The sequence below is a fragment of the Scomber japonicus genome, chromosome 13 (genome assembly GCF_027409825.1).
Source record: "Scomber japonicus isolate fScoJap1 chromosome 13, fScoJap1.pri, whole genome shotgun sequence".
Lineage (NCBI taxonomy): Eukaryota > Metazoa > Chordata > Actinopteri > Scombriformes > Scombridae > Scomber > Scomber japonicus.
Genome location: NC_070590.1, coordinates 4,227,939 through 4,240,438, shown reverse-complemented (window position 1 = coordinate 4,240,438; position 12,500 = coordinate 4,227,939). Strand labels below are relative to the sequence as shown.

Below are 12,500 nucleotides of genomic sequence, written 5' to 3'. Positions count from 1 at the left end.
GATGTGTATTACTATATCACTTTGGGTAACCGGCAAGAGCTGAAAACACTCCGGGAGATTTGGGTTTGCTGTCCAACAACGAGGACAACATGTAGACCGTGGGGGGGGGCAGGGGGGAGGGGGGGGTTAACTTTAACACTGTCCATGAAATAACAGCAACTTACACCAGAGGGAAAATGACCAGAGGAGGTATTTTACTAATCCTGCTTTATTGTGTGTTAGCTTTGATTAATTCATGAATAAACTTGGGTTCTCAGATGCTGTACATATGTCTAATTATGTAATTCTATATACAAGTTTAACAGATTTAAATATTCCTCTATCCCTAACCCTCCATTAGAAGAATCTATCTATCCAACCAACCAACCAACCAACCATCCATCCATCCATCTAACCATCCATCCATCTAACCATCCATCCAACCATCCGTCCATCCAACCAACCAACCAACCATCCATCCATCCATCCAACCATCCATCCATCCATCCATCCATCTAACCATCCATCCATCCATCCATCTAACCAACCAACCATCCATCCATCCAACCATCTAACCATCCATCCATCCATCCATCCATCCAACCATCCATTCATCCATCCATCCAACCATGCATCCAACTAATCATCCATCCATCCATCCAACCATCCATCCATCCATCTAACCATCCATCCATCCATCCAACCATCCATCCATCCATCTAACCATCCAACCATCCAACCAACCATCCGACCAACCAACCAACCAACCATCCGACCAACCAACCATCTGACCGACCAACCAACCATCTGACCGACCAACCAACCAACCAACCAACCAACCGACCAACCATCCATCCATCTAACCATCCATCCATCTAACCGTCCATCCGACCAACCAACCATCTATCCATCCGACCAACCGACCAACCAACCAACCAACCAACCAACCAACCATCCATCCAACCAACCGACCAACCCAAACATCCGACCAACCATCCGACCAACCAACCAACCAACCATCCGACCAACCAACCATCCATCCATCCATCCATCTAACCACCCATCCATTCATCCATCCATCCGCCTAAAAGATATACCGCTAATAAACCTGGTTCATCTTTCTTTCCACAAAAAGGAAAATATGCCAAATATAATATCAGAGCTTATTTAATTGAATTATTTTGTAATGTGTTGGTGTGTTTTAAAAGATTATGCTGAAATAAAAACACCTATAAAAGTAGTTATGTCTCCTGAGCCTGTGCAATTTACAATGCTCTCACTTTCCCTTTATATGTGGGTTTTATGCACTTTCTTTTTATTCCTAGAGAAGTATATGTTTTATAGATTTATGTGACTTTCTTGTGTCTTTTTAACTTGACTTGACTCTCTGTGTGTGCAAGCACAAAAGGAAAATAAAGTTTCTGAAATCTTGAAATCGTGATGTCTCTCATTGTATTGGTTTCGTTCTGTATCGATCTAATCCACAAAATCTGATATTTGAATGTTTTAAACCTATGCAAGGAATAATAAACTTATTTTTTGGCCAATTTTGACAGTCCTAATCAAAAGGTATAAATGCCCCCCAAAAAATAAACATATGAAAAAAAAATCCTGCTGTTTCTTGTACGTGAGTGATCTCTGTTCTAAAGCTAATACTAATACTCAATCATGTTTAATCATCAAATAGACTTCATGTGTGTTGGAGCCAAATGCTTCATTTGTGTTTTCATGATGTTTTATTTTTTTCTGGTTTACTATTATTATTATTTATCTGATTAATTGAGATATGAACATGAAATATTCTGGTTTGAATTTTGAGTTGAGTTGATAATTTATGCCATTTCTCACCTCCGCCTCCTCTTTATAGACGGGTGACTGCAGCACCTGGGATATATTAATGTTGGCTATTGGGGCCGTAGAGTTTTACACCACTGCTAGTGTTGTTTTTGTTTGTTTTATTTGAACTAATTTGATCTCTCTGTGACTCCAAGCTGCAGTAAGAAACACGAAACATCTACGTTTTGGGAAATAAATGTCTTCAATAAGAGGAGAGAAGTGTTTGGATTTTATGTTCACTATGGAGCAAGAGAACCAAGCTCATCTATTATAAGAAAAGATAGCGTTTATAATGTGTTTGTGTAAAATACCCCCTGGATCAATAAGGACAAGGACTGAATAATTTCGATGGATCTATCACCTCCTTCTCTGGAGGTGGAACCAGTGTTACCACAACTGTGAAAGACCAGACTACCAGCAGGTTCTAGTCCAGTTTCAGTGCCATCCAGAGTGTTTTACGCTTTGGTATTTAAGTTGTGGGTTGTTGCCGGTTACCCCGGTGTGCCATTGCCTGTCGTTACCCGTTGGGGTTACGGTGATCTGACCTTGGAGTCCCCTCCCCCGGTGCCGCACTCTCCCTTGTCATACCACCATCTGTTTTTCAATTTGTCCAACAGTCCCTGCTCGTTCAGTTTTAACACTGCCAAGTTAACATGGTTTCTACGAGGATGATAGTCACAGTAAAGGATAGAAGGGAACTAGGTGTTAATTAGCAGAGGACTGCCATAGTGAATATAGCAAATATCATAGCATGAGTCTACATATGACAGGGATGTTGGTATTGGTGTAATCAACCAATGAATGGTTCGTTAAAGGAAAGGTTCACCGCTCTTCAACCCAAACGTTCTTAAAATGTTGTTTCCCATCATTAAAGTTGATCATATTGAGCCACATGCTTTAGTTTGAGACCATTGCTGCACCTTTGCACTGGGTTTAAACACTTTTAAATACAGCTTTTCAAAGATAACACCTGATTTTTAAAAAAAAACACAAATCTTACACAAAAAATATGCTTTGATTCTTGCCTTGAGTCCAGATGAAACCAAACGCTGTTAATGGGTGATCAGTTTTTCCAGAAGAACCTTTGTTGCTTTTGAGATTCTTTAAAGGTTTCCTCAAAGAGCAGAAGCTTCTCCACCAAATCTAACTGTGTAACCCTAACCCTATTAATGCCTGAGTCCTTGCTGTGTCTCTAACTGAAGAAGATCTCAGAACAGTGATAGGGTCAGTTCCTGGAACAAGTTTGAAGTCATGCTCATAATTTAGCACCTAGTGGTCATGTTTGTCATTGTGCTTCTCTCTCCTCCTCTTCCTCTCTCTCCTCTCTACTCCAACTGGTCCAGGCAGATGTTCTCCCACTCTGAGTCTGGTTCTGAGGGTTTTTTCTCTCCACCGTCGCCAAGTGCTTGCTCATGTGGGAATGTTGGGTCTCTTTAAAATGAAACCTGAAGAGTTCGGTTTAGACCTGCTCTATGTGTAAAGTGCCTTGAGAACCTATGGTCATGAGCTTTGGGTAGTGACCGAAAGAACAAGATCGCGGACACAAGCGGCCGAAATGAGTTTCCTCCGTAGGGTGGCTGGGCTCTCCCTTAGAGATAGGGTGAGAAGCTCAGTCATCCGGGAGGAGCTCGGAGTAGACCCGCTGCTCCTCCGAGTCGAGAGGAGCCAGATGAGGTGGCTCGGGCATCTAATGAGGATGCCTCCCGGACGCCTCCCTGGTGAGGTGTTCAGGGAACGTCCCACCGGTAGGAGACCCAGGGGAAGACCCAGGACACGCTGGAGAGACTATGTCTCTCGGCTGGCCTGGGAACGCCTCGGGATCCCCCGGGAAGAGCTAGACGGCTGGGGAGAGGAAAGTCTGGGCTTCCCTGCTTAGGTTGCTGCCCCCATGACCCGACCCCGGATAAGCGTCAAGAAGAAGTGCTTGCTCATGTGGGAATGTCGGGTCTCTTTAAAATTAAAACCTGAAGAGTTCGATTTAGACCTGTTCTATGTGTAAAATGCCTTGAGATAACTTTGTTGTGATTCGGCGCTATACTAATAAAGATTGATTGATTGATCATGCTGCTGCTTGTAGTCAGGAAACAGCCTAAAAAGGCATTTTGGAACCATTACTCGATGGTCTTACCACCAACAAAGAAGTAGGTTCAAGGAAGATTTAGACATTATGCACCTTGGCAGTGATGAATGGACCTTGGATCATCACATCCATCGGGTGAAGGAGCAGGACCTAATCAATGAAGTCAAGAGGCATTGGGCAGATATAGATTGGGAATAAACTGCTCCATATAGTTTTTTTTCAATCATTGATTGACCTTCAGCCTACAGTGCGCTGACCTAAGGACCTTTAACTAGATAGTGAGGAATGATAGTAGGAAATGAGACTGTGGACAGAAGCAAGGAGAAGCTGGCTGGTATCACACTACTTTATGTGATAAAGAGACATTTTAACCAAAGCTTGACAGACTGAGCCAACATCCAGGTCTAAAGCCTGGACATACTGGAGAGACTACGTTTCCCAGTAGACCTACGAGCACTTGGGGATCTTCCAGGAGCTACTGAAGAGTTTCACTGGGGAAACAGACTTTGGGGCTTTTGCAATGTTCACGTCATGTCAGAATCTTCATTATTCTGACTTGTTGATGACATTTACGCCAACAACAGACTTTTCTAAAAGCAACAATACATCTGACCTCACCTAAAATAAAACAGAAGTTGTTGTAGTAAAGAAGCAAATGGGGACGTCTCACATCATCGGGTCCATTTTCTGTGGTGATTAAAACCAAATGTAATGGATATATAGCTACAGTATGTTGTCAGTGTCCATTATTAAACCCTGAGCTGTCTGATGAACACTCACAAGTTGTCAACATGGACATCTCCCATCTCTACCATCCATCCCATTTAACATGAACTCCCTCTCCTCTTGGTAGAGACTTGTAAATGGATGAGGATTGCTTCTCTGAGTTGTGTTGAGCCCAGCGATCAGCGGTGGCAGAACCAAAGCTGTCTGTCAGAATGTGCTATGCCAAAATTCAAGTGAAGGAAAACAACATTTTTATATCTTCTGGGTTGAAAAACTGCAAATATATCCGATTACTTAATTCCCATTCATTACCTGATAAATAAAGGAGGAACAACAGTCAAATGTTTAGACATGAATAGCATATGGAATATAAAATATCAAGTTCAGGTTCAAATTAATGCGGGGAAGCAGGTGGCAAAGCTGGTTTTCTTTTTTTTAACTTTCAATTTCATGCCATCTAAGTTGCACATTGTTCCCCTTTACATAAAAATGAAGATCAAAGCTTGAGAGTGGCAAAAGGCAGCGGTGAAGTTTCTATGGAACATGAATCAATGAAATGGTTTCGTGTCAACCAGTTCAGTTTGAAGGGATAATAATAGCGATAATGAATGTAATGATAGCGACAGCAACAGAAGAGTTTTGTTCTAAAGAGCACTGTGCATAGAAACATGTAAGGAAAACAAACCTCAGACAAACCAACGCAAAACATGAAACAGTCAAATAAAAAATAGCATGTGTAAATCCAACTACATTAGCACACACAAAAAACAGATATATATATAGTTGCAATTGTAAGAGAATCAAGAACTAAATGTTATGTATAGAGTATTGAGTAGAGATAAATGGCATTGTATTTATTTATTTCATTTAAGTTGCCATTAAACTTTGGTCAGTTGTCCATAGTACTGCAGTATCACCCAGCTATCAACAGTATCCCAATCCAACCACAGTCAGTTCAACAGAAATGCTATTGAACCTTTTAATCACTGACCAATAAATGTGTAGTTTTCCATTTGGCCTGATTCTCACCTGGACTAGAAGTCAAACTGTATCACTAATTGTAAAAAGTCACTATTTTGACTTTCAATCAATCGACACCTTGAAAAGATGAGCACTGTAAAGCCATTTTGGAACAATACTCTCCAAATGATTCACTCTGAACAGAAACACATTCATCAGAAGTCTTAATAACAGAGGATGGAAAGCAGATGCAGGTTTTATCATGGAGGAAACAGTAAAATGAAAGAGGTGACTTGATATTTTCAGCTGTGAGAATGAAAAGCCAGTCAACCCAGAGACAGAGTATAAACTCATGTTAATAAAATTCTTCATGGTTTCTTAGAATCAGATATGTTATATAAGAGCAGAATTAACAACAGTACGACTGTGTCAAATTGATGTGGCTTTCAAATGAAATTAATATTTTTTCATGTGCAAAGAGATTATACAATATGCTCAACATTCAAATGGTTTAACACAACTGTGTTGCTAGGCAACTGTTCACAAAAAGAGACACCCTTCTTGTGTTTTTCTCAACAATGGTAAATGATTTTGTGTTTTCTGCATTTGAAATTCCACACACAGGATCAAGTAAACAACACGCCTCACAACAAAGGTGAATAACTTCTGTGGATTTCTATTTTAAAAATTCACGAACTCTGGAGATATCAGCTGTCCTCAATTAATTTGCTCTGCACAAACCTAAAACCATTTTCCCATGAAGGCAGAAAGTCAAGCTAATTTGCTCGGCTCTGTTTTGCTGTCTGTGTAACAGATTGATGTACTTGCAGTCTTCACACACATGCTCTCCAGAAATTGAACATTTTAAAACATAAAAGAACATACAAATTATTACATTCAGCATGTACTAATCTCATCTGTGGAGTAATTTCCTTTCTCTGTGTCTGGGTTGGCTATAAAATGATGATGCGAAGCTGAAAGAATGAGAACGAGATGTTCCCTCTCAGAACATCAGATAAAAACAAGAACAAAGTCTGAAACAAATAAACTAAAATGACTTTAACTGCTGCTGCCAGGTAAAAATAAAACCCCACAGACATCACAACCCAATAAAACTGAAAAATGAATAATTATACATATTCCAAGAAAGTCCCAGGTGTTGTTGAATAGCCTGTGAGGCATTACCAGGTGGTTGCTGCTGGTTTGCTATTGGTGTTCTGGGTGGTTTCCAAAGGGCAGCTAGGTGGTTACTAGGCAGATGGTTGGGGCCTAATGGATAAAGTGAGTCCAGGTGGTTGCTAAGAAGGTTATGTGGTGACCTGGATGGTTGCTAGGTACTTAACTATATGGACTTTAGGGGGTTCTTAGTGATTGATAAGGTGAGTCCATGTGGTTGCTAGGAGGTGACTATGGTGGGTAATTGTCTGGGTAATATGTCTGGGTAATTGCTAGGTGGATACTATGGTTGTCTGGGTTGTTGCTAGGTCGTTACTATGGCTGTCTGGGTAGTTGCTAGGTGGTTCCTATGGTTGTCTCGGTAGTTGCTAGGTGGTTACTATGGTTGTCTGGGTGGTTGCTAGGAGGTAACTATGGTTGTCTGGGTAGTTGCTAGGAGGTAACCATGTTTGTCTGGATGGTTGCTAGGTGGTTACTATGGTTGTCTGGATGGTTGCTAGGTGGTTACTATGGCTGTCTGGGTGGTTGCTAAGTGGTTACTACATTGATGTTATTGGGTTCAGAGTTAGATGGAGCTAGATGGGTTTTTATGTTTTCTGTGAGGTGTTAGAGTATTACTAGGTGGTTGCTAAAGTGTTCAAAATGGTTGCTAGGATGTTATATTTTGCGATGTGGTTACTATGGTGATTATGGGTGTTTTTTTACATCTGTATAGTGTATTTTGATATTGTTAGGGGTGCCATATTCTCTTTGGTTTCTATAACTATTAGCCAAATAGTTTTTTTTACCTGGCAGCAGCAGCGATGCTCGTTCACAGATAGACAGGTACATAGAGAGACAGACAGATAGATGTGGTGTTAGCAGCATGTTCAGTACTCTGGTGATTGTGGAGGCAGAGAGACAGGCAGGTTGGCAGTCAGACAGGCAGAAGAAATGACAGCAGACAGGTAAACAAACCAACAGGGCAGGGACAGACAGACAGACAGACAGACAGACAGACAGACAGACAGACAGACAGAAAAACACACATATTGACAAGATAAACAAGAGAGAGAGAGAGACAAGACAGACAGGGAGACAGTTTAAGAGACTGACAGTCAGACAGACAGACACACACACACACACACACACAGACAGACAGACAGACAGACAGACAGTAAACAAGTCTAAAACCCCAAACTGACGGACTTGTTCTGTGAAGGTTATATTCAATTATGTATAATGATTTTTGAGAGTAAAAGTAAAATATATAAAGTTTGTCATTTTCTCTAAAAGCACTCCATATAGTTGTTTTCTTGTATTTCTTCGTCAGTGTGGATTGATGTTAACAAAATCTTCTAAAAAGGCTTTCTATGTGATTAGCTGTAATTGTTAGAGGCTTTGTGCTCTGCAGAGGTGAGGACAAGTCATCGTCTTTAAAGTTACAGGTTAGTAAAGTCCTGAATAAAAGTCATAATCTCTAAGCTTTGGGTGTAAGTCCTTAAAGTTTGTGTAAAGTTAGAATAAATATGTGTTCTGAGTTTGACATACCACAGAAAAGTGTGTTGTTAACCACCCTGCCAAATTTGAATGATTAAAAAAATCGCCAAATATATGAAATTAGGCTTCAAAGTTGTGTAAAAATCAGCCTCTTTCTCTGCTCCCAAACGCTGAAGCCCCGCCCCCTACCAAGTGTCACCTGTCAATCAAAGTCACCACCTCTACCAGAAACATGGACGCTACGTCTGAGAGCTTTCTGCTGCTAACTCAGCGGCTAACTCAGCTGCTAGCTCAGCGGCTAACTCGGCGGCTAGCTTAGCTGGTAGCTCGGCGGCTAACTCAGCTAACTGGCTAACTGTAGTAGTAGTAGTGTGTGCTGAATGTATTTCTACCTCTACAGCAGCAGGGGCGGGTTTATGCTAATCACTAAATCCTGAACACAGAAATGTTGAAACACAGTTTGTGAAGCCTAGCTCCACAATTCAAATCTAAATGGTTGAAATGCTTTTTACACCTTTTTTAGAAATACATTAATGACCTATTTAATGTGTTTAGAGGAAAATGTCTGAATTCACTTTATACAGTCCTTAACATGTCATAATGCATTTTGCACCCAATTTAATGCCGACTTGATACGTGGTATGAAGATATAAATGCTTTCTCATTTGTACTTTTCAAACTCATGTTATCAACACAGCGTTAAGAGACAAAAATAAGAAGAAATGTATGTTTTCAAGTCAATACAAGCTCACTGTACTGTACTACATTTCCTTTTTCTTTGCACTTCCTGTCGGCCATATCTGCTTTGTGTATTGCTGCTCAGCCCAGTTCAGCTTTTTGAAGTCATAAGTCTCAAGTCCAAGTCTGTCAGAAGTCACTGATGTGAAGGTTAAGTCTGTTTGATTTGATCTAGTATCCAAACCTCTGCAGCAGAAGATCGGCTTATTCTTTCAATGAAAATGTTAAAATTGTGTATTTAGTTCATGTGACTGTTATTTTGATTAAATGCTATAATATTCACTATAATATTTTAAATTGTTGATTCAAAACCAAGAAAACTGAATTTACAAAAGAATTTAAAATGTCTCAATCAATCAATCTCCATGTCCACCAATAGAGGCTGATAACAGGGATCAACTGAAGCTGTTATATATTATAATTTATATCGATGCTGCTCTGATTGGTCTAAATTCCCACAATGAACAGACAGAACAGGACACCAACACTGACCCACACTGACGGCCCCTGTCCAGAGGTTCAGAGTGTACCTGAGGGCCGATCCTTTGGGCGTCGCCACTCCGTAGCCTTTGGAGTCCAGGTTTCCTCCGACCTTCATGGTGTCGCAGGGCTTCCTCTGCTCGATGTACTCGTTCATGGACGACTCCAGCAGGTAAGCGTACTTCCCCTTCGACTTCCTGACTCGTATCACGCCCTCGGGGGTGTTCTTCACAAACACAGTGGGGTCCGCGCTCCGCATGTACGACCACATCTTCTCAAAAACGGCGATCTTTGACCGCTAAAGTAAGAGGAGATAGTTCACACACAGGTCATTATAAAAGGTGTGATACAGTAGATTCATGATGAAAAGCTTCTGACTTAAAACCATAGACTGTATAAAAGAAATGGACGTAACATCCGTGACGTCACCCATTGGTTTGTGGACTGCTGCTCGGAAGCCAATAGTTTCTAATCTAGGCAGCGCCATCTTGAAAATTTCAGGTGCATGCTGGGAAAAATAAAAACATGGATTCTACTTATATGGGCATGAGGCGGAGCCATGGGCGGAGCGGGGAGGTTGCTATGGTTACGAGGGCTGGATCTGGAGGACATTGGTCAATCAACCTGTCAATCAGGACGTAGCCACGCCCTAATGCATACCCTGCTTTATCGTCACATATAAAATCAGGGAGGCCAAAATGTCCCAAATGAACATCATACTGCATTGAAGAAGGCTTTAAACTAGCGATTGAGACCATAAACACATTTTGAAAACGTTTACTGAGGTTAGAAATCAAGTTAGAAGTTGGTGAATTCTCGTTCCTTTTTGACAGCCTAAACGTGCCCCAAAACTATATAACAATAGTGCCTCCTAGAAAATCAAAAAAACTGAGCCCCTCGACTCAGATTGACGTAGACAAACGAAATTCGGTACACATCTATACTGTGTAAAGACGCACAAAAAAGTCTCTTGGACCCAAACCCTCACTCGAACAGGAAGTCGGCCATTTTGAATCGAATTTGCGATTCTGACGCTGTTTGTTTCCATTTGACTCAGAAGCTGCATTAAGACAAGTCTCGCTCATTTGTGGCGGGGCTGGAGCTTGGGCCCGGTCATCGCTACTTGCAGCTTTAATTATTATTATTATTATTATTATTATTATTATTATTATTAAGAAGAAGAAGAAGGAGAAGAAGAAGAAGAAGAAGAAGAAGGAGAAGAAGGAGAAGAAGAAGAAGAAGAAGAAGGAGAAGAAGGAGAAGAAGGAGAAGAAGAAGAAGAAGAAGAAGGAGAAGAAGAAGAAGAAGAAGGAGAAGAAGAAGAAGAAGGAGAAGGAGAAGGAGAAGGAGAAGGAGAAGAAGAAGAAGAAGAAGAAGGAGGAGAAGGAGAAGGAGGAGAAGAAGAAGAAGAAAGTGTCCTAACCCTGAAGAACTCTTTGGTGGAGCCCCCGTCCAGAGTCCCGTAGGCGATCTCAGTCTGCTTGGCCAGATCCTCGGCGCTCTCGATGGGCGACACCATCCTCTCCACGGTGAGGAAGGCCGCCAGGTTGGCTGTATAGGACGAGATGATGATGAGGGTGAAAAACCACCAAACTCCTCCAACGATCCGACCCGACAGAGACCTGCAGAGATCAGAGAGGGAAGAGGAGGAAGAGGAGGAAGAGGAGGGAGAGGAGGAAGGGGAGGGAGAGGAGGGAGAGGAGGAAGAGGAGGAAGAGGAGGAAGAGGAGGATGAGGAGGAAGAGGAGGAAGAGGAGAGAGAGGAGGAAGAGGAGGATGAGGAGGATGAGGAGGATGAGGAGGGAGAGGAGGCAGAGGAGGAAGAGAAGGGAGAGGAAGGAGCGGAGGGAGAGGAGGAGGAAGAGGAGGAACAGGAGGGAGAGTAGGAAGAGGAGGGAGAGTAGGAAGAGGAGGGAGAGGAGGGAGAGGAGGAAGAGGAGGAAGAGGAGGGAGAGGAGGAAGAGGAGGGAAAATAAATCAGCAGCATGTTTAATTGTTCTAATAAACACTTTTATATTGTGACCCCGTCTGTTTTGACTGTTCCTTCTTTCCTCCCTTCCTCCCTCCATCCTTCCTTCTTTCCTCCCTTATTTCCTCCCTCCTTTCCTTCCTTCTTCTTCCCTCCCTTATTTCCTCCATCCTTTCCTTCCTTCCTTCCTCAGTCCCTCCCTCCTTCCCTCCCTCCCTCCCTCCTCCTTCCTCCCTCCCTCCTTTCCTTTCCTTCTTCCTCCCTTCATCCTTCCTCCCTCCCTTCCTTCCTCCCTCATTTCCTTCCTTTCCTCCCTCCCTCCCTCCCCTCCTTTCCTTCCTTCCATCTTCCTTCCTCCCTCCTTTCCTTCCTTCCTTCCTTCTTCCTCCTTTCTTTCCATCCTCTCTACCTTCCTTCCTTCTTTCTTCCTCCCTCCCTCCCTCCTTTCCTTCCTTGACTCGAGGACAACAGCAGGGTTAAAGACACACTGAACTTTGAAGTGAGTTATGGAGGAAAATAAGTCTTTTACATAAACACATGCACACACATTTTTTTCTTTTTTTTATTCTTTCTTTTTTTTCTTACACACTAATTCAAAGGTAAAACACTGACTTCTCTATAATTGGATTAAAATGCATTGAAGGGCACAAACAGGCTTTTCTGTAGCAGCTCCTGTCTACCTGTCAGAGCCGAGGATCACAGATCAGGTGTTTCTGTGTGTGTGTGTGTGTGTGTGTGTGTGTGTGTGTGTGTGTGTGTGTGTGTGTGTGTGTGTGTGTGTGTGTGTGGTAAGTTTCAGCTCACGGTAAACAAACATGAAAGAGGATCAGGTGAGAGAGACGAGAGGAGACCAAACAGTCGAGTTCACAGGTTGATTCTGCTGTGAGACGCAACGCTGATCTCCCCAAGGCTCACACACACACACACACACACACACACACACACACACACATAGAGAAACACACACACACGGTTCGCTCACACACACACACACACGGCTCACATAATACACACAGACACACACACACACACACACACACACACACGGCTCACACACACAAACACGGTTCACTCACA

General features: G+C 42.2%; 1 pseudogene; it reads right to left on the bottom strand.

Moving 5' to 3' along the window:
* Positions 1-12,500, bottom strand: part of LOC128371777 (glutamate receptor 1-like) — a 51,021-nt pseudogene that overhangs the window by 13,886 nt on the left and 24,635 nt on the right.